Source organism: Mesoplodon densirostris, chromosome 1 (assembly GCF_025265405.1).
Source record: "Mesoplodon densirostris isolate mMesDen1 chromosome 1, mMesDen1 primary haplotype, whole genome shotgun sequence".
NCBI classification, from domain to species: Eukaryota; Metazoa; Chordata; class Mammalia; order Artiodactyla; family Ziphiidae; genus Mesoplodon; species Mesoplodon densirostris.
Genome location: NC_082661.1, coordinates 31,209,014 through 31,229,904, shown reverse-complemented (window position 1 = coordinate 31,229,904; position 20,891 = coordinate 31,209,014). Strand labels below are relative to the sequence as shown.

The window sequence follows — 20,891 nt, the reverse complement described above, 5'->3', positions numbered from 1 at the left end:
TGGTGATGGACAGGGTCCACCTGGAGAAAGGGACACTTTTTTCTAATTTGCATAACGTAGTATATGGGCTCATAGAGGCCCTGTGTGAAGCAAGGCGATAGTGACAGGGCACAGAGCTCAGCTCATAGAATGGATGCATTTATTCAACACCCAGTTTTTGAACACTACTATGTGCCAGGCCCTAATCTAGGGGCTGAGGATTTGGAGATGAATGTAAACAATTTCTGCCCTTGGGTCCTCTTTCCTTCACCAGTCCATCCTCCCCTAATGTTCAATCATCAGCAAGTCTTGTAGACTCAAACTGCAAAATATATGTCAAGTCCACTCACCTTTTTTCTTCTTTTTTTAAGTCTTTTAAAAAATTTTTTTAAACTTAAAAAATTTTTAAATTTATTTTTATTTTTTGGCTGTGTTGGGTCTTCGTTACTGTACGCGGGCTTTCTCTAGTTGCGGCGAGCGGGGGCTACTCTTCGTTGTGGTGCACAGGCTTCTCATTGCGGTGGCTTCTCTTGTTGCGGAGCATGGGCTCTAGGCGCGTGGGCTTCAGTAGTTGTGGCATGTGGGCTCAGTAGCTGCAGCACGCAGGCCCTAGGGCCTGCGGGCTTCAGTAGTTGTGGCTCTCCGGCTCTAGAGCACAGGCTTGGTAGTTGTGGCACATGGGCTTAGTTGCTTCGCAGCATGTGGGATCTTCCCAGACCACGGATCGAACCCGTGTCCCTAGCATTGGCAGGTGGATTCTTAGCCACTGTGCCACCAGGGAAGTCTACCACCCACCTTTATCACTGCCAGCATTTCATTGTATAATTTCTTACCTAGACTACTGCAGCAAATGGGCTTCTACTTCTACTCTGGTCCTCCAAACAAAAGCAAGAGTGACTGTATAAAAATGTCAATCAGATAACATTACCCCCTTGTTTAAACTTTTTCTTGGCTATAATTTAGTCCAGGGTCCTCATCATGTCCTCAAGGCTGTGCACATCTGGTACTAATTACCTTGTCGTGTCATCTGGATCACTCAACCCACACTCTTGCCATCTGTATGAGTCATGGATTCTTCACAGAAATAGGAACCAATAGGATATATATTATATATCTCCTATATATGTGTATATAAATAGGATAAATATATATCACCTATATAGCTGTATATATGTATGTGTGTGTATATATGCATATATAAAAGGAGATTTATTGTGAGGAATTGGCTCATGTGATTTTATTGAGGCTGAGAAGTCCCATAATTTGCTGTCTGCAAGTTGAAGACCCCGGAAAGCCAGTGGTATAATTCCAGTCCAAGTCCAAAGGCCTGAGAACCAGGGGAGCCAATGGTGTAAATCCAAGTTTGAGGCCAGAAGAAAACCAACAGACTGTTGTCCCAGCTCAAGCAGGCAGGCAAGAAGGGAAGGATTCCTCCCTTTCCCCATTTTTTATTCTATTCACACATTCAGCAGATTGGGTGATGCCCACCCACATTAGGGATAAGCTACTTATCTAAGTCCACCCACTCAAATGCTAATCTCATCTGGAAACATCCTCATAGACACGCCCAGAAATAATGTTGATCTGGTCGCTCAGTGGCCCAGTCAAGTTGACACATAAAATTACCTTTCATACCATTCCACAAAACTGACCATACTGTCCTTCAAACAGCCTAGCTCATTCTTTGTGTGGTCTCAGCCCTTTGGCTGGAACACTGATTCCCTGGTTCTCCCCCTTGATCATCTCTTTCTCATCCTTCAGTGCTCACTGGAAATGTCACCTCCTCAGAGAAGCCTTCCTGGACCACCTTGTTAAAGTAGCATAGTATTCTATGTCCACCACCACTTATTGCCGGTATGTTCTACAACAAAGCAGCCCAGCTCAATTTCTAAGCACACAGGTCTTTGTTTACATTCTGTCATATCTGCTAGATTGTAAGCTCCATAACAGTAGGGACCATGTTTGTTTGTTCTTCACTGTAAATCCCTTCAGCATTTTGCTAGTCTCAGGTGCACAGTGATAAATATCAATAAATATTTGCTAAATGAAGTCGTTACAAAGAATTTGTCTCTCATATGGGAGTACTCACTACAATACAGTGTAGAGATGCATTTTGAGACACAGGCAGTGATATGCTGGTAAACTGATGCTCGAAAGCAAACAAACAAACAAACCCCCCCTGATTTGTCATTTGCTGATTTCCATGGTGGTGTAAATACTCCCATCACAGCTGATTTCAAGTTACCAATGGTTTAAAAACAGACTTGTAATATTCCTGAATATTAAACAGTTAGCTTTTCAAAGCTGGAATGAGCTGGCTCTAGCCTATCACTGAAAGAGAGGTCAGCATGGGTGCAATGAGAATCCAGGAAAGAACAATTAGTTCATCCTGGGGGAGCTCAGCAAAGGCTTCCTGGAGGAGGTAACACTTGATTTGTGTTTTGAAGGCTGGGTATGTTGGCTCAGGCCCTTTGCCTCCAAAGCGGCTAACACAGCCCTGTTGCCAGTAGCCCATGTTCAACTGTGCCTGGCTCCTCTACTCAGCTAGCTCATCTCTGCTTGCCCCGGGAGTTATCACCTGATGTAGTCCAATCCTTCCATGTGCCTGGTATTCTACTGGTTTGCTTCGAATGCAGCAGAGTAAGACAGAAGTTAGTCAAGGGAGAAAGGGAAGGATTTTCCAAACAGAGGAACAATTTATGCAGTTCAGCATTTCGGTAAATCTAGAAGTATATAGGAGGCAGTGGGAGGAGATTAGCTCCTGACAGGCTTTGTTTGATATGCTGATTCACACCATAGGGTGGGTGGCAGAGGGAAAGGGAGAGGAATTGATTACTTTTCCTGCATAATAATTCCTGCATAATTCACAGCTGGTAATTGTGGGGTTTTGTTTTTGTTGGTTTCATTTTTTTGGCATGGGATCATTTGATTAATATCTATCTCTTGCAAGAGACCATCAACTCCATAAGGGCAGGGACTGTCTTGTTCAGTATTATTTTCTCAGTACTCAGCACAAAGCCTGGTATAGAGCATCAACCAAATACATCTTGCTGAATGACTGAATCATCTGGGGAACGTTTAAAACATGCCGATGTCCACCTACCCTGAAATAAGATCTGCTATAAATCTCTCTTCTCTGAACCTCCAAACAACAACATGTGTAAGAATGGAGAGTAAGTAGTGGGGCTGGTGTCTATATTTTGTAAAAACCACTTAGGAGATTCACTTCCATTTCTCTTCCCAAAGCCAATCAAGTTGATCCTTTAAACGCTTTAACCAAAACTGTGATATGATTAAATTTTGCTGGCTGCATAAATAGGCCTGATGGCAGTAGGGAGGACTCAGAGGTGCTGAAGTGCTGGGACCAGAAAGGAAGCCCACGCTGTGACCAGGTAAGAAATGAGACGGATCTGATTTAAATCTCTGGCAGTGGTGTGAAGAGGGAGCAGATTCAAGAGATACTCAGGACATAGAATTTACACAGTTTGGTGCCCATTTGGACATAAGTGGATGAAGGAGTGAGACAGAGGGAGGAATCTAGGTTGAAGGTTGGAGTGAATATTCGTGAATAGGGAGGAGGGAAGAGTCACTTTGAAATTGCTACATTTGAGATGCCTGTAGGACATGAAGGGACGCTTAAATATTAGTGTTCTCCAAGAATTCTGGTGAACACTAGTATTTAAGAAGCCGGTTAGAAAAAGAATAGTTGAAGGAGACTGAGAAGAATGACCGGAGAGGAAGAAGGAAAATCTAAATAGTGTCAGAAGATAAGTGATAATGTCCAACAGCGTCAAATGGTGCCTAAAGCTTAAGTTAGATGACATGAGAGATGGCAACAAGACCACTTTCTGTGGGGGCAGAAGCCGCCGGGTAGAGGACGAAGGAAGCGGAGACAGCGAGTTTAGACTAATTTTTTCAAGAAACTTGTCTGTGAAAAGAAGAGGAGGGATGGTATGATTGAGCTGTATGTGAGGAGATTTGAGCTCGTTTACAGTTAAGAGGCAGGGGAAGGGTTGAGCAGACAGGAGCGCAAACACCTGCCCTCTCGCGCCATTTTGACTGCCTCCTCCTCCCACGTGACCGGGAGGCGGCCCGCGGAGGCAGGCCTCGCGGAAACTACAGCCCCCAGAAGGCCCCGCGGCGCTGGGGGGGCGGAGCCGAGGCCTGGCGCGCGCCCCGACGGCGCGAGCGGAAGAGCTGGAACTTTGAGGAGGCGGCGTATGCGGGGAGCCACTGTGCCGCCGGTAACGATCCGCTCCGCGTCCTTGTCCCTCCCTCTCGCCTCACCCCAGGCTGGGGCTCGTCGCTTCCACTTCTCTCTCCACACTTGGCACAAGCTTTCTTTCCCTTTTGTTTGTTACCGGTGTTTTTCTCTTCACGTGAGGCGTGGGGCCGGCCCCTCCTGGGACGGAGGTTACTGGGAAGCTCCCGCCCTTCGACCCCTGCGGGCCCTGGGTTGCTGGGGACCTTCTCAAGGCCCTTTTTACTTCCCAGGGCTGCGTGCTCGCTTGGGGCCCTCTCCCCAGTTACTGTCTGCGGAGGGGCCGTTCCTTTCCTGGTTTCAACAGGTACTGAGCGGGGACGTGGCGACCCCTTTCTCTCCCCAGGGGTACGGGGCTGTGGACGGCGGGGGCCGCCCGAGACGACCCCGGGGCTGCGGGCGATTTCTCTGGAGCGAGTCTGCTGCGCTGCCAGGGAGCCCCGGACTGTCGGCTGGGAGTGAGCAGTCTAGTAGAGAGGGTGTACTTCCTGGTTTTCTTGGGCCGCCCTCGGAAAACTCCAGGTCCGATTTTTAAAGTTTTCTTTATCAATAAAGCCTCCTGTCAGGGTTGAATAGGGAAGAAGCACGGGATTTGGAATCTGATGTCCTGGGAGGAGTTTCGGGTATGCCACTTGCTAGACCTGTGATCCTTTGTAGCACATTTACCGCAGCCTCGTTTTCCCAGTCCGAAAAATGGGGCTAATCGTCTTTGGCCTGCCTGCCTTCCGGTGTTATGGGGTTCAGCAGAAGTGACATGTGCGAGAAAGCACGTTTCAAATACAGCAAGCTCACTATCTTTCTGTCTACACACACACACACTCTCTCGCTCCCCTCTTGCTTTGTTATAACCGTCCTTTCCTCAGTTCTACACAGGTACGAGTATCCCAGAAAGCGCTTAATGTTCCTCACATGTGCTAAGCTGATGCCTGTCCCCAGCTGGTCTGCCGTCTCTTCCCCGTTTTCAGATACTGCTTGTGCTAAACCTAGCTCTGATTCTGATACGATACCACTATCCTGTGTGTACTAGCTGAAACAAGAAATATTGGGGTTATTTTCACCTACCCTAGGTATATGTGTTAGGAGTCTGTTACCTTATAGTTAGAATTCAGAATATAAACAACCAGTATTCCAGTCTAGTTTTTATTCTGGCTGTTCAGCTCTGAGACTCCAAGCAGGTGGCTTTTTGTGTTATTTTTCCCCTTGTAGAGAGAGAGGATTTTACAAACAAATTTGTGGGTTTGGAGGTATAGTAATGAGGTGATCTTGTATTTATTCTGCAATCATTGGTTGAAGAATACCTGAATGTGGTTCTAAAAACAAAGAGGATGGCAGTACAGTGACTTAGTTGAATATACAAAGTTGAACAAATTTGAGTTCAAATCCCGGTGCTGTGACTTCTAGTTTATGACTTTTGGCAAATTATTTCTCCTCTCTAAGCCTGTCTACAAATTTCTAAAATGGAGATGATAGCATTTAACTCACAAGGTGTCTGTCTATAGGCATTAAATGAGATGTGAATATAAAGTAGTGTTGGAGTGAGTACGTGCTCATTATTTTGTTGCTGTTGTAACTGATGACTATGATGATGGTAAAAAATGACGGTGATAATTTTAGGTAAAGTATTTTCTTGAGATTCCATTTCTTTTTTGTTGTTGTTTGTAAAATGAGGATAGTTATCCTTAACTCATAAACTTAAAAAAAACGCTGTAAATAGAAGTGCTCAGATTGCAGGGTTTTTTTTTTTAATTTTTTTAAAGCAATTGCATTTTATCTGAAGATTATATTAGGCTATTTTTTACTTTTAGAGGTTTCCAGAATGCTCTTGTTGTTGGGGTGTGCTGTTGGACTGGTGCTTCATTTATAACCCATAGTAAGAATGCAGTTTTCTGTCTGTACATTGGAGCTTGTAGCAGAACAATTCTCTGTGTTTATGACTTAGATATTGACTATTTACTAGGACAGAGGTTTTTTTTTAAATCTTTATTGGAGTATAATTGCTTTACAATGTTGTGTTTCTGCTGTACAACTAAGTGAATCAGCTATACATATACGTATATCCCCATATCCCCTCCCTCTTGAACCTGCCTCCCACCCTCCCTATCCCACCCCTCTAGGTGGTCACAAAGCATCGAGCTGATCTCCCTGTGCTGTGTGGCTGCTTCCCACTAGCTATCTGTTTTACATTTGGTAGTGTATGTATGTCCAAATCACTCTCTCACTTTGTCCTAGCTCCCACCCCCACCTTGTCCTCAAGTCCGTTCTCTACATCTGCGTCTTTATTCCTGCCCTGCCCTTAGGTTCATCAGTACTGTTTTTTTAGATTCCATATACATGTGTTAGCATACGGTATTTGTTTTTCTCTTTCTGACTTATTCACTTTGTATGACAGACTCTAGGTCCATCCGCCTCACTACAAATAACTCAGTTTTGTTTCTTTTTATGGCTGATTAATATTCCATTGTATATATGTGCCACATCTTCTTTATCCATTCATCTGTCGATGGACACTTAGGTTGCTTCCATGTCCTGGCTATGGTAAATAGAGCTGCAGTGAACATTGCGGTACATGACTCTTTTTGAATTATGGTTTTCTCATGGTATATGCCCAGTAGTGGGATTGCTGGGTCATATGGTAGTTCTATTTTTAGTTGTTTAAGGAACCTCCATACTGTTCTCCGTAGTGGCTGTATCAATTTACATTCCCACCAACCATGCAGGAGTGTTCCTTTTTCTCCACACCCTCTCCAGCATTTATTTGTAGATTTTTTGACGCTGGCCATTCTCACTGCTGTGAGGTGATACCTCATTGTAGTTTTGATTTGCATTTCTCTAATGATTAGTGATGTTGAGCATCTTTCCATGTGTTTGTTGGCAACCTGTGTGTCTTTGGAGAAATGTCTATTTAGGTCTTCCGCCCATTTTTGGATTGGGTTGTTTGTTTTTTTGATATTGAGCTGCATGAGCTGCTTGTGTATTTTGGAGATTAATCCTTTGTCAGTTGCTTCATTTGAAAATATCTTCTCCCATTCTGAGGGTTGTCTTTGTGTCTTGTTTATGGTTTCCTTTGCTGTGCAAAAGTTTCATTAGGTCCCATTTGTTTATTTTTGTTTTTATTTCCATTACTCTAGGAGGTGGATCAAAATGATCTTTCTGTGATTTATGTAGGACAGAGTTTTATAGAGCATTTTTTGTTGGTTCCCCATCCTCCCCACCTTTCTTTTTTTTTTTAAAGCCAGAGTATTTGACTGTAAAAGTTCAGTCTAGTGGGTAGTGTCCAGAAGATTTGGTGACTCTCATTTTTGAAAGTAGAAACACTTAGTGACAGGTGCTGATGGTGGCACTGGTGTGTGTGTATCTGCAAGGAGTGAGAGTTCAGAGAAACCAAGGAGGAATGCCTAATAGAGAAAACTGATGTGTTGGTCAAAGCAAAGTCTTAGAGTTAAGAATTGAAATGTTTACTTTTCATTCCTTCAGATGCTGTGTTGACTACAAGATGTCTGCAGGTGCAAATGTTTCCTTTACTGTCTTTTTTGATGTGGTTTTCCCTGGCTCCGCTTTGCCAGTTTCATCCTGACTTATATAGTTAAGAATCAGCGAGATAACTATTTTTTTTTTTACTACAGACGTGTGTATAAACTATGACAGTAGAGAGTCATTTCCATTAAAATCTAATTTGCTATAATGTGTTATTTTTTCCTTTATGTTTTAAACATTTTCTTTTTTTTTTTTTTTTTCTTTTTGCGGTATGCGGGCCTCTCACTGTTGTGGCCTCTCCCGTTGCGGAGCACAGGCTCCGGATGCGCAGGCCCAGCGGCCATGGCTCACGGGCCCAGCCGCTCCGCGGCATATGGGATCCTCCCAGACCGGGGCACGAACCCGTATCCCCTGCATCGGCAGGCGGACTCTTAACCACTGCGCCACCAGGGAGGCCCTTAAACATTTTCTTGATTAGTTTTTACTTGAGTTTTTGGAAGGTAGACCCATTTTCAGGCTTAGTGAAAGATGGTATTATTATTATTACTATATTTAATTTTATTATTATATTTTTTCTTATAGTCATGAATTTTGGTGATACATATATATTCATTCCCAAAATGTTTCACATGATCACTGTATTTTTTTGTTAGTCAAGGTTAAGTTTGTTGACTGTGACCATTGAACCCTGAAAAACAGCAAAATTAATTGGCTAATATTTTTGAATCTGTGACCCTGTCCTCATTAGCTCCATAAGCTCAGTGTTCACAAAATATCTCACCAGAATGAATGATAAGACTGGTATATTGTTGATTTGGCACTTGTGCACTCATTAGACATAATAGAAGTAAATGAACTAGTGCCAGAAGTAAAAGTATAGATTTTTAATTATAAACCTATAATACAAGACTAGCCCTCACACTATGTATAAAACTGGTGACCTGTAGGATGATCTTTGACAATCACTAACCTGAACTATAATTTAGACGTTTCTTTTAGTTGTTGAATTGTATTGGGTTCAGGCTTCCCACCCACAGGAGAAGTGAGAAGAAATGGAACTAGGCTTTTCATGTCTTGAAAGAGAACCCTACTTCTACTATGCCACCTACCGAAAATGTGCTCTTACCTAGTGGGGAAAAACATTTAGAGTTTTCTGTTAATGAGCCCAGTAGGATGGATGAAGCTGGGGTAACTCCTAAGAGCTTATTGAATTACAGAGAAATTCCAGTTGTCAGAGGTTTAGATAGGAGAGAAGTTATAGGGTATTGCTTTGCAGCGGTAAGCCTGCATTTGAAGAGGATTTTCTCCTCTCAGTAAAACATGGACCCGTTGCTCCCAGTTTGTGGTGTGTATTTTTCAGAATCTCGTGCTAGCCTTCTGTCTAGTTTTTCATTCTTCAAATTTGCTCTTCAGTTTCATTACTATCTATTGTCCCTCTTGTATCTTTTTATTTTTTAAAGTCAAACATGGCTGGTTTGGGACGAGGAATAAAAACAGACAAGCAGAGAAGCACCGTTGGAAATACAGGTTCTGGTGTCTAGTATTCTGAGGTTCCCAAATAACACGGGTTAACCTGTGCATATGATGATAGTGGATTTCTGGAATGGGCAAGTGGCTGACAGTTCATGACTGTTTAACCTGGTGAAGAGGCAAAAATATGGGCAAATGGTGTGTGGTGCTCCTTAATATCAGGTTTGCCTCTTAGGAAAAAATATGTGTAGTGTTAATACTGGCTTGCATCTGGGCTGTTTCAAGTTCTTTGCCATGGAATACCAGAAGAGTATTAAAGAAAGAAGGGAAGCACTTGGATTTAAATCTTCACCTCTCAAATTTATACCAATAATCCTGTTTGTTTTTCCTTATCATCTGTAAAATAGAGTTAATAATATCAAGCCTGCTTATTTATAAAGATTAGAGGGAAAAGTTAACAAGAATTTCTTGGAAATGGGGTAACTATAGGGGAGAGACTTATAGAAAGGCAGAGTCTGAGAGGGGAAAACACACACTCTGGGGTGGGTCACTTAGGGAGAGATAGAAAGAGGAATACACACACACCAAAGGCAGAGAGTGAGGGTCAGTCAGAGATAGAGAGGGGACATTGGAAACACAGAGGGATAGTCAGACCGAGGCATTTAGAGTTAGAAAGAAGGGTAATCAGAGATGTAGAGAGAAGGGCTGACTTAGAAATGACAGGTGGATGCAGGGAGGGAGCTGGAGAAAGACTGTGAGGGGGAACAACCAGGAGGGCATGACCAAGAGATGGGAGCTTATTGAGTTAGTTTTTGACTGTTATTTGGGGAGATCTTGTAGACATTTGTAATTAGCCAGGAAAGGGAAGAAATGCAGATATTAATAGTAAATCAAATAACATGTTTATGCAGTTTTTATCACACTAAAATTTTCCCTTAAACACTAACTTTATTTTGCATATTAAACATATAAACACCAAGCCAACTTTTGTTACAGACTTGTTGACTACTTACTTGACCCCTTCATAGTATAGTTTAAACACATTTTTTAAAATGAAATAAAATGATTATTTTCTTTTTTAGAAATATTTTTTCTTAAAAATATCTAATATATGCTTACTGTAGAAAACTTGGGAGATACAGAAAAATTTAAAGAACAACCAAACTCATAATCTCGCAATCTAAGCAACACATAATGAGGCCTGCATTTTTCATGTTTACTTACAGTCTTTTTTTTTAGGTATTTATTAAAGCTCTTCCTCTTTCCTAACAGAACCAAAAAGCTGTTTATAAGTCCAAAATCATTTTTAAAAAATAAATTGATTAATTAATTAATTAATCAATTAATTTTTGGCTTCGTTGGGTCTTCATTGCTGCGTGTGGGCTTTCTCTAGTTGTGGCAAGCAGGGGCTACTCTTTGTTGCGGGCTTCTCATTGTGGTGGCTTCTCGTTGCAGAGCACGGTCTCTAGGCGCACGGGCTTCAGTAGTTGTGGCACGCGGGCTCAGTAGTTGTGGCATGCGGGCTCAGTAGTTGTGGCACACAGGCTTAGTTGCTCTGTGGCATGTGGGATCTTCCCGGACCAGGGCTTGAACCCGTGTTCCCTGCATTGGCAGGTGGATTCTTAACCACTGTGCCCCAGGGAAGTCCCCAAAATCATTTTAAAATTAACTATTTGTGGTGGAGTTAACTTTATATTCCTATTTTGGCACTTAGGTACTTCCATAAACTATAGTATTTGTATACCTATTTTTATTTCCTACCTCCCTAGGTTAGATGAATAACTAGGCTATCTGTTATTCATATTTGTGTTTTAGACTAACCAAGTGTCTTACCTATAGTAAGTACTCAGAATATATTTGAGATGAATTGTTAAGTTCTCTAATTAGAAACTTTCCTATTTAAATAGTTAAATAGTTCTGTCCAGTTTCTCATTGGCAGACTGGATCTTCCTTAATGTTGAGAAAAGCTTGATTTTAGGCTGTGTGTGTGTGTGTGTTTAATATGAAGTTACTGAACTAGGAAAGGGGTGCTTTTTCCGGTTAGCTTTCGTTATATAGCAAGCCACTCTGAAATTTAGTGATGTATCAATAAAACAGCATTTTATTATGCTATGGATTCTGCCAGAATTCAGACAGGGCAGTGTGGAGACGGCTCGAACCTTAGCTAGAAAGGCTTGAAAGCTGGTGGTAATTTTGTGGCTGGAAGCTAGAATCTGGAGCCTTCTCCACTCACGTGCCTCATGATTGAAGTTGACTGTCCCCTGAAACACCTACATATGGTCTCTCCACATAGACTAATTGGGCATCTTCACAGCATGGTGGTGGCTGTTTTCTAAGAGTAAGCATCCCAAGAGAACCAAGTGGAAGCTGTGTTGCCTTTTGTTTCCTGGACTTGGAAGTCACATAGTGACACAAGCTTGCCATGTTCAAGGAGAGAGCAGTGGTTACACTGAACCCACTTCTCACAGGAGGAGTGTCAGAGTCAACCTTGTAAGAAAAACATTGGAGGTAATGGAAGTGGGGGATAGGTGCCATCTTTGGGAAAGACAGTTGGTCACAAGCAGTTACTGGACTGAAAAATAGTAAGTTAAAAAATGAGTTAATAAAACATCACTTTCTGAATGTTACTAAGTATCCTATTGCATATTAGTAATGTTAATTGTGTTTAGTTAAAAAACTTACACTAAACTTTTAAAGGCTTTTAAACTCAAAGCTATTTCAAGTTACTTCCTTGACTTTTAGACTCTGAACAAAATCTTATTTCCTTTTTTAACCCAGCTTGCAAGTTGGTGAGTTTCTATACTTTGTTCCATCCCTTTTTAAAATTCAATGGAGGGCTTCCCTGGTGGTGCAGTGGTTGAGAGTCCGCCTGCCGATGCAGGGGACGTGGGATCGTGCCCCGGTCCGGGAAGATCCCACATGCCACAGAGCGGCTGGACCCGTGAGCCGTGGCCGCTGAGCCTGCGTTTCCGGAGCCTGTGCTCCGCAACGGGAGAGGCCACAACAGTGAGAGCCCTGCGTACCACAAAAAAAAAAAAAAAAAAAATTCAGTGGAGTCTTATTTTGTAAATAATCAGTTACATATAAATAATATACTGAAGAAAATTTGGAAAATCAGGAAAGAAACAAAATAAACCTATAATCTCACCTTTCAGATGTAATCAGTTAGAATTCCATAATTTCTTACCCATGGTTCCTAAATTCAAACTGTTGTGAAGATGGAAAGTTTTTAAGAAGTTTGTAGCAACCTCAGTTGGCAGCAAAAGCCAGTCTGCACTGATATAAGGCTATTTGTAGTCTTTATTTATCATATGTAGTATAGTGATTTATACTTTTTTCCACAAAAATTTCAACTTGTTTAATTACAGAGTATTGCCCCAGACGCTGGTTAGAATATTTTGTAACACATAGAATATGTACCATATCAACCTTTATAAAAACCTGCAAAATTTTTCTGAATTCTGAAGCCTGTCTGACCCCCAGGAGTTTTGGATAGGGGATTTTGGACTGTAATTAAAAACCTAGTGCTAGGAAAAATAAATTTATTAACCTCCTTTAGTGGTTCTAAACTTTTTTATCATATGAATCTTCTCAGAATTTTTCTGCTTTCATTTCACATTTTTATTTTAGGAGAAGACCCAGAAGGAAAAGAAATAGTCTTGATGTGTTTATATGATCGGTAGTTCTCTGCATCAGTGTGCCCATCTTTCAATACATTCAGAATTTCCAGGCCTCTTGACTCTTCTGGTGTAAGAGCCAGTGATGTAGTAAGTACTGGAGTTTGACGAGCCCAGGGAGCCATGTAGCTCTTGGTTTTTACCACCAATATTGTTAATGTGACATTGCTATTCTTTCCTTTTCTGCCATAGTGGTTTTTTTTTTTTTTTTTTTTTTTTTGTACTGTACTTCTTGTTTGTTTCCTTGAGTAGTCTGAAAACTTTCTTTGCCTCTGACACTTGAGTTCAAGGTTGAGGAATTTATCTTTAACTCCATAATGTCAGATAGTTTTAATTTTTAAAGTATTTTCTTATTACTGTTATCACAAGTTCAGTATGTGCTCATTATCAAGGATTTGGAAAATACAGCCATATTTTCACCACTTGGAAGTAACTGTTAACATTGAGATTTATTTCCTTCCACTCTATTTTATGTGTATGTATATTAATGCAACACACACACATACACACTTACATTGGAATCTCTTGCTATTGTACATAAATTTTGTATTCTGCTTTTTAAAAAACATAACATGTTTATGAATAGTGTCTAAGTCTGTTTCTTGAGTGAGCATGAATTATATTACTGGACAGTGACCTTAAAATTTGTATTCATTTTGTGTGGGAACTTAGGCGACAGGTTCAACTTCTGGCATTGCCACTGCCACGCTGAAAACTGGGGCAAGTTATAGGTTATCTCTGGGCTTCCATTGTGTCAGCCGTCAAATGAACTTTTCAAGGTATTTGGTGCAACAATCTGATGAAAGTTAACCCCCTCCTTGGAAAATCACTCATACAAAAGAAGTCCTTGGTCAAAATTTTTTTTAATTGACTAACAATATTATGTTAGTTTCAGGTGTACAACATAGTGCCTTGACAGTTTTATACATTACAAAATGATCATGACAATAAGTCTAGCTACTATCTGTCACCATACAAAGTTATTACATTATTATTGACTGTATTCCCTATGCTGTATATTACATCATTGTGACATTTATTTTATGATTAGAATTTTGTATCTTAATCCCCTTCACCTATTTCACCTGTCACTCCCCACCCCTCTCCCTTTTGGCAACCACCAGTTTGTTCTCTATATTTTTGAGCCTGTTTCTGTTTTGTTGTGTTTGTTCATTTGTTTTGTTTTTTAGATTCCACATATAAGTGAAATCATACAGTATTTGTCTTTCTCAGTCTGACTTATTTCACTTAGCTTAATACCCTTTATGTCCATCCATGTTGTCACAAATGGCAAGATTTCATTCTTTTTAATGGCTGAATAATACTTAATTGTAAAAATGCCACAAGTTCTTTATCCACTCAACTATTGATGGGCATTTAGGTTGTTTCCATGTCTTGGCTATTGTAAATAAGGTTGCAGTGAACATTGTAGTACATATACCTTTTTGAATTTGAATTTTTGTTTTCCTTGTATAAATACCCAGAAGTGGAATTACTGTATCATATGGTAGTTCTATTTTTAATTTTTTGTCGAAGCTCCATAGTGGTTGTACCAATTTACATTCCCACCAACAGTGCACGAGGTTTCCCTTTTCTCCACATCCTTGCAGCACTTGTTATTTCTTGTCTTTTTGATGATGGCTATTCTGACAGGTGTGAGGTAATATCTCGTTGTGGTTTTGATTTGCATTTCCCTGATGATTAGTGGTGTTGAACATCTTTTCATGTGCCTGTTGGCCAACTGTATGTCTTTGGAAGAATGTCAGTTTAGGTCCTCTGCCCATTTTTAAAGTTTTGACATTGAGTTGTACGAGTTCTTCATATATTCTAGATATTAACTCCTTATCGAACATATCATTTGCAAATATCTTCTCCCATTCAGTAGGTTGCCTTTTCATTTTGCTGATGCTTTGCAAAAGCTTTGCAAAAGCTTTTGAGTTTGATGTAGTCCCATTTGTTTATTTTTGGTTTTGTTGCCCTTGACCAAGGAAAGAGATCCAAAAAAATATTGCTAAGACTGATGTCAGAGAGCAGGCTGCCTGTGTTTTCTTCTAGCAGCTTTATGGTTTCAGGTCTTACATTTAAGACTTTAATCCGGGCTTCCCTGGTGGCGCAGTGGTTGAGAGTCCGCCTGCCGATGCAGGGGACACGGGTTTGTGCCCCGGTCTGGGAGGATCCCACATGCCGTGGAGCGGCTGGGCCCGTGAGCTGTGGCCGCTGAGCCTGCGCGTCTGGAGCCTGTGCTCCACAACGGGAGAGGCCACAACAGTGAGAGGCCCGCGTACCGCAAAAAAAAAAAAAAAAGACTTTAATCCATTTTGAATTTATTTTTGTATTTGGTGTAAGAAAGAGGTCAAGTTATATTCTTTTGCATGTGGGTGTCCAGTTTTCCCAACATTGTTTATTAAAGAGACTATATTTTCCCCATTGTGTATTCTTGCCTCCAGTGTCATAGACTAATTGACCATATAAGTGTGGGTTTATTTCTGGGCTGTCTATTTTGTTACATAGTCTGGTCAATCTTTGCAATTCTTCCCATTCTACTAGATGAACTATATGTTGAGGAATGCAAAATATAGCAGTATCTATTTGAGGCTATTAGGGCTTCATGGAAGAGGAGGATCTTCAAGGACATGATAGAATGACAAATTGACTTGAGAGGACAGAAGAAAATTCCACATAGGGTGATGAGACGTTAGAAGCAAAAAAGTACAATATATGTGAACTGAATGAGACAAAAAGGGTATTTTAACAATATTGCACAAATGGAAGGTTTGATTTTACTGATGATGATGAGTAGTAAAGAGATGTGATTTGTCAGGTTTACATGTCTGTGGGGGTAATGAAAAATTAATGGGAAGCTTTGAAGGCTAGGCTGAAGAACTTAGATTTGATCCTATAGATGATGGTATTTTTGTTGAAAGTCATATGACGAAAACAGTATTTGAGAAAGGTTGTCCTGGTAGCTCTGTGGGATAACCTCAAGCAGGGAGTGGCTGTAGGGTATCTCAATAGGACAGTCATGGAATAATACGGAAAGAGAAAACATGACAGCTCTTGTGAAGGAAGAGCAATAAGAATGGGGTTAGAAAAGCTGAGAGTCGGAATACCTCAAAGTTTTGAGCCTGACAAATCAAGCGTATTGTGGTGTCTTTTTTTAAAAAATCTATTTTGATGTGGATCATTTTTAAAGTCTTTATTGAATTTGTTACAGTACTGCTTCTGTTTTTTAATGTTTGGTTTTTTGGCCTCGAGGCATGCGGGATCCTAGCTACCTGACCAGGGATTGAACGGTGCACCCCCTGCATTGGTAGGCGAAGTCCCAACCACTGGACCACCAGGGAAGTCCCTATTGTGGTGTCTTGATAAAGACATTATCTGAGAAAGGATCTCAGATAGGTCTAGGGAGAAAGATAATGAGTTCAACTGCTAGTACAAGTTTTAGGTATTGGATAATTTGAGTGGTAGTTGAAAAAATCTGGTGCTTTAAAAATAAAGAACTTAGTAATGTAAATGAATGCTGTCCCTTTGAAAGTAATCCATTTTTAAGACCATGCATTTATTCTAGCAAATAAATATTCTTTGGAATTTGTCTTTTGGAACTGCTTTCAGAACCAATAGAACCATATAAGAAAACCAGTCTCATTACTTTATGGTCATATCTTTTTTGCCCATGAGTATTATCTTGCTTGATCACTCATCTTATTTACCATTTTTATTTCTAAGTGATATTTGACAGTTCCTAAAAGTTAATCTGCAGAGGCATGAAATTTATTACCATGGTGGATATTTAAATAACTGTCATCGTTGCTGAGGACAACCTTAAAAAGCTGTGACAGCATCCTTAGAAAAGGTGCTAGTGCACGCTGGTTAAGAGGGTGGGTTCTGGAAGCCTAGATTTGAATGATCTCTTTAGTACATTAGTTCTGTGTATTGAGTAAGTTACTTAACTTGTCTGGGTCTCAAGTTTCCTCATATTTATTGATTGATTGATTGATTGATTGATTTTTGCGGTACACGGGCCTCTCACTGTTGTGGCCTCTCCCATTGCGGAGCACAGGCTCCGGACGCACAGGCTCAGCGGCCATGGCTCACGGGCCCAGCCACTCTGCGGCATATGGGATCCTCCCGGACCGGGGCACGAACCCGTGTCTCCTGCATCGGCAGGCAGACTCTCAACCACTGCACCACCAGGGAAGCCTTCCTCATTTTTAAAATGAGGATGGTGATAATATGCCCTACTTCATAGGATTATTGTGAGGGTTAGCTCTTAGAACAATGCCTGGCAAGTATTAAAAGCTCAGTAAATATTAGCTGTTTATTACCATCACAACAACTACCACCACCACTTTGGCTATTTATCTTTTTTGTTTTAAAAATCACTTGTGTTCCTGTTTAATTATGTCTTGTACAAATGGAATGATAGACAGCTGGAGATAAAAGTAGAGCTCAAATAAATGATCAGACATATCGTGATGAGGTTTTTTAGAATGTTTGACCTAGAACTTAGTGGGAGAAGAGCAGAAAAGACCAAGGATGGAATATTGGGGAATATTCATAGTAAGGGAGTGGGAGGCAGAAAACGAGCCGGCAGAAGGGCAGTGGAAGATGGTTTAGAGAACGAAAGAAAACAAGGAGTGTACACTAGTATAGAGGTTATATTAATTAGGATTAGATTTGTTTGCAACCAAATAACAGAGACTTAAGCATGATGGATTTCATTTCTCTTGATGTCACGAATTCCAGAAGTAGTCTAGGACTGTTGTAGTTTATCATGGTGTCATGTTGTTGCTTCACTGTGCATGGATTCACTTGATGGTCTAAGATGGCTATTGGAGTTCCAGCCTTTTCATCCACATTCGAACCAGCAGAAAGGAGGAAGAGAAGAACATATCTCCCTCCCTTTAAGGATACTTCCTAAAAGTTATATATACCACTTTTTGCTCCTATTCCATTGGTCACATAGCCACATCTTCCTGCAGGAGAGGTTGGGAAATGTAAACTATTTTGAATGGTTAGTGCCTGGGAAGAAAAAACAGGAACAATAAGGATAATCCAAGGGTAGCTAGATGAGGACTATCAGGTAGATAACAGAGTTAATTGTCTTTAGGATAGTTTAATTCATTATTGGTAATCCTTGATACGAGTTTCAGTACTTGGCGAAACTATGAGTATGAAACTACTCTTATCAAATTGCATCAACAGTACTTTGTTTTTAGGGTGTAATCCCTTCATGAATCCCTACTTAATTAGTATTATCAGTCTCTTATAACGAAAAAGATTATGGGTATGTATATATATGTATGCACGCGTGACATATATATTATATATATAATATATATATCTTCTCACTTAACATTAGTGTTTGCCAGAATTTCTTCATATGGCAGGAGCATGCAGTAAAATTGATGATAATTAAGCCTCTGATATCTTTCTTTAGTTGTTTTCAGCTTCTAATTTTACCTAGCCTTCTATCCACTCTCCTATTTGGTTGTTTTGGGCCACTGTTTTTAATCTGTCTCTGTCCTTTTATATTACCACTCTCTCTCACTGCTGTTAATACTTCCCAAAATAGATAAATGAGCATATTTAATTAAATATGTTATTTGCACTGTCCTGATCATTAATGAATTTGTAAGTAAGGTCAGACCTACAATCTTCCTAGTATTACCATGACTGAATTCTCTCTATCCACTAAATAGGTAATTATTTGCTTTAGAGTTTTTTTTTTTTTAAAGCTTCCATATTTTGTATATTTATGTTCTTTTAGTGTTGGAAATATGAAGGTCTTCTAACAAAAAAGGGACTATGTTTTCCCTAGGATTTTTGTCCCTTTCAGTTGAAAATGTTTTATTTATATATTTTTGAATGATGAACAATATATTTAAGATAAGAAATTCATATGTTGCTATTTATATTTTGTCAACAGACATATAGTTTAAAATAGATGTAGTTTAAAAAGGGTTTATAACAAAATATAGTGAATAGTTACTGTGTCATTCCTGCCCACTCTCTCTAGTCCTCTCCCTAAAGGTAACCACTTTCAATTCCTTAAGCTGTTCCTTCTGGCATTTACAAATCTCCATATTTTAAAATAATATGTGTGTAATGCTGTCTTTTGATTCACCAATTTATTCATTATATGTTGTATTTCTGTTATGATAAAGTTTTATTGTTCTTATACATTTATTTATTTATTTATTTATGGCTGCATTGGGTCTTTGTTGCGGTGCGGTGACTTCTCTTGTTGCGGAGCATGGGCTCTAGGCATGCGGGCTTCAGTAGTCGTGGCACGCAGGCTCAGTAGTTGTGGCTCACGGGCTCTAGAGTGCAGATACAGTGGTTGTGACGCACAGGTTTAGTTGCTCCGTGACATGTGGGTTCTTCCCAGACCAGGGCTCGAGCCTGTGTCCCCTGCCTTGGCAGGCAGATTCTTAATCACTGTGCCACCAGGGAAGCCCAGTTTTATTGTTCTTAAACCACAATCACCACTGCTACTCTTCCCCTGGCCTCCCAGTTTCTGTTACAATATTTGGTTAAATCAAATAGTTAATGTTGCATTTACATTATTACGTCTGGGCAAATTTTATTTGCTTATAGTGTCTTAAATAGTGGCCTCTAAGTGCAGTTTTCCACAAGGTCAGTGACAGTAATCTATCATTTCAAATTTTCTTTCTTTTTTAAAATAATTCTTGGAAATTTCTCTTCTGGAGACTTTCTTTGTCCTCCTGTCTGAGCCTACTGTTTGGGCCTGCTGCACAGCTCTTTTCCTGGGATGATTTTCATTTGTTGTCATCCTTAGACTTTTCTCTGTTTTGGGTATGATTCCCATTATTATTGGAACTCTTATCTTCTTCATTCTTCATTTACCCTCTTGCTTGAGTGGAGCACATCCTCTAGTAGTTGTGTTGTATTAAAAAGATGGTACTATGGCGGAGAGCCTGGGGATGACTGCCTTCAACATGCCTGTCTCTGTCACAAAGCTTTAATCTGAAATGGTTGCATTCTACTTCTAGTTCACAGTTAGCATCCTGGAATTCCCATTCACCAATATTCCTTCACTTCTCTCTTGTGTTGGATATCCTGTTTTCCATATCCCGTGTCTTTCTTTGTTTTGATTTATGTATTTGATTTATGTGCCACGTACTGTGCTAACATCTTTTTTCTGTTTAATTTATGTTGACATTATTTCACACTACAGAAAATTACAAGAATGTACAAAAAATTTACCCAGATACCCCAAATGTTGCCACTTTACTGTATTTCCTTTCTCCGTCTCTTCCCCGCAACCTGCAATATTTGTTTCTTGAACTGTTTGAGAGTAAGGTACAGACCTATTCCCTTGTATACTTAAATACTTCAGAGTGCGTTTTCTAAAAACAAGGACATTCTTGTATGAATGCACAGTACAGTTGTCAAAATCAGGAAATTAACATTGATTTAATATTATTATGTAGTCCACAGACTTTTTCACATTTCACTCATTGTCCCAATAATGTCCTGTTTTATAGCAGAAGGAAATTCTGGCTTATGAAGTGTATTCAGTTGTTATGTCTCTTTTTAGTTTCCTTTAATCTGGAACATTTCCTCAGTCTTTGTTTTTGCATGAGATTGACATTTTTGAAGAGTACAGGCCAGTTAATTTGTAAAATGCTTGTAATTTGGGTATATCTGCTGTTTTCTCATGACTGGATTCAGGTTATCCATTTCTGGCACGAGTACCACAGGAGTAATGTTATGCTTCTCAGGGCATCATGTCAGGAGGCACAGAATGTTGGAATATTAGTCATGTGATCTTGGATCACTTCATTAAGGTAGTATCTGCCAGGTTTTCCACTATTTTTCCTTTTATAATTTTTCTTTGTGGTAAAGTATACATAACATAAAATTTTTATCACTTTAACCATTTTTAAAAAATTTATTATTATTTTTAACATCTTTATTGGAGTATAATTGCTTTACAATGGTGTGTTAGTTTCTGCTTTATAACAAAGTGAATCAGTTATACATATACACATGTTCCCATATCT

The 20,891-nt window shown here is 40.0% G+C and overlaps 1 protein-coding gene across 5 annotated transcripts in view; it reads left to right on the top strand.

Annotated features, from left to right (window-relative positions):
- Positions 1 to 4,148: 4,148 nt before the first annotated feature.
- R3HCC1L (R3H domain and coiled-coil containing 1 like) overlaps positions 4,149 to 20,891 on the top strand; it is a 73,561-nt gene continuing 56,818 nt past the window's right edge. For 2 of the 5 annotated variants that reach the window (XM_060101091.1, XM_060101048.1), the window contains exon 1: positions 4,233 to 4,547. The gene's annotated coding sequence lies outside the window, so the exon portion shown is untranslated. The other 3 variants (XM_060101057.1, XM_060101073.1, XM_060101064.1) reach the window with 3 other exon arrangements.